We start from the raw sequence: 1,563 nt of genomic DNA on the forward strand, positions 1-1,563 counted from the left end.
GTACATATTTCTTGCAGGGTCATATATGTCAAATGTCAAAACTTCAAATTCTTGATATAGCAATATGAATGATGAAAAAACATACTATTTTAGAAACCATTTGTTGCAAAAGTTGCAAAAAGAAACACTAGATTGAATATGTATGTATGCATATGCATAAAAAACAAATAAGCATATAAAGAGTTATTTGAATTGTCGGTTATTTGATTAACATGAATATATGTATGCATATGCTTATGTATGCAATTCATGTATCTATAAAGTACATAAATAATGTAAACCAGCTCATGTGAATCAAAATAACACATCAATTAACATAGTTATTATAAGATCAATACAAAATCTACTTTAAGTTCAATATTGTTCGATCTATAAAAACAAATATTGTTTTCCCATAACAAAAGATAATTAAACAAAATACATTTTAATCAAAAGATATTCAAAACACAACAACTAACTATCATATCATATTCATCATTTCTAGCCTCATGTTAAAAGCCTCGAACTTTATCTGTTCCTTTTAATCATGTGGTAGATTGGAAAACTCTACTACCTCATCCAACACAACATTCTTGTTTACATTTACATCACACAGTAAAATTTTTGTTGCATATTTTTTCTAAGACTCCACAACTGCACTAATTGATATTTGGATTCTTCTTTCAATTCATCATTAAATTTGACTGCACCCATAAATGTCTTCATATGCCTTATAAGAAATATTACAGAATCTTTGTCATTTTGTAACGTTTGCCATTTCATTTTTCCAATATTTGCCTTTTTGTTCTTTATTTTCTTCGCATTCCTGTATTTAATATCATCTAAATATTTTTAAAAGAGGTGAACCTGAAAAAAAAATTATGTTATTATTATTTAAATGATATAGCAAATAAAAAAATATAATAATAAATTAAAATTATAATTCTTTCAGGAACATCACCACTCTCGATCTCCTATGTGTGAAATCTAAGGGACTTGTTCCTATGGAGATTCCCCTTGGTCTAATTCCACGCCTTATGTATGATGAGAATGACAATAAAAAAATAAAATAAAGAAAATGGCTAACAATATGAAAATGTTTCAAGATCTAATGTATAGTACTAGATGAGATTAGGATGAAAGGTATTATCTCAACGATGCTTTTCTCTGGCTTGCTTTTCAAAATTTCATTTTCCCAGAAGACTAATGTACCCTCGTGTATACAGTTGTCCAACTACTTTCTTCCTCCGACTTCTTTACATCTTCGTGAAATAGAGAAAGTCGCCCCGTCTCCAACTGAGGTCTTCTCGCCCGCTGCCACCTGAAGATAAAGAAAAACCCTCATCTACCATAAATTCTAGATCACATATATCTTCATTAGTATTTTTCCTATTATTAAGAATACGAACACTTCCTTTTGAAATATCAAAAACTATTAAATAGTAGTTGTTGCTTGAAAAAACAGGAAAGAATGCATGTTATATAAATTTATGTGAGAATTATAATATATATATATATATATATATATATATATATATATTCCCAATATATGTATATTTTTATATATGCATATACATACATGCA

Source organism: Lactuca virosa, chromosome 3 (genome assembly GCF_052849685.1).
Source record: "Lactuca virosa cultivar CGN04683 chromosome 3, Lactuca_virosa_CGN04683_v6, whole genome shotgun sequence".
NCBI lineage: Eukaryota > Viridiplantae > Streptophyta > Magnoliopsida > Asterales > Asteraceae > Lactuca > Lactuca virosa.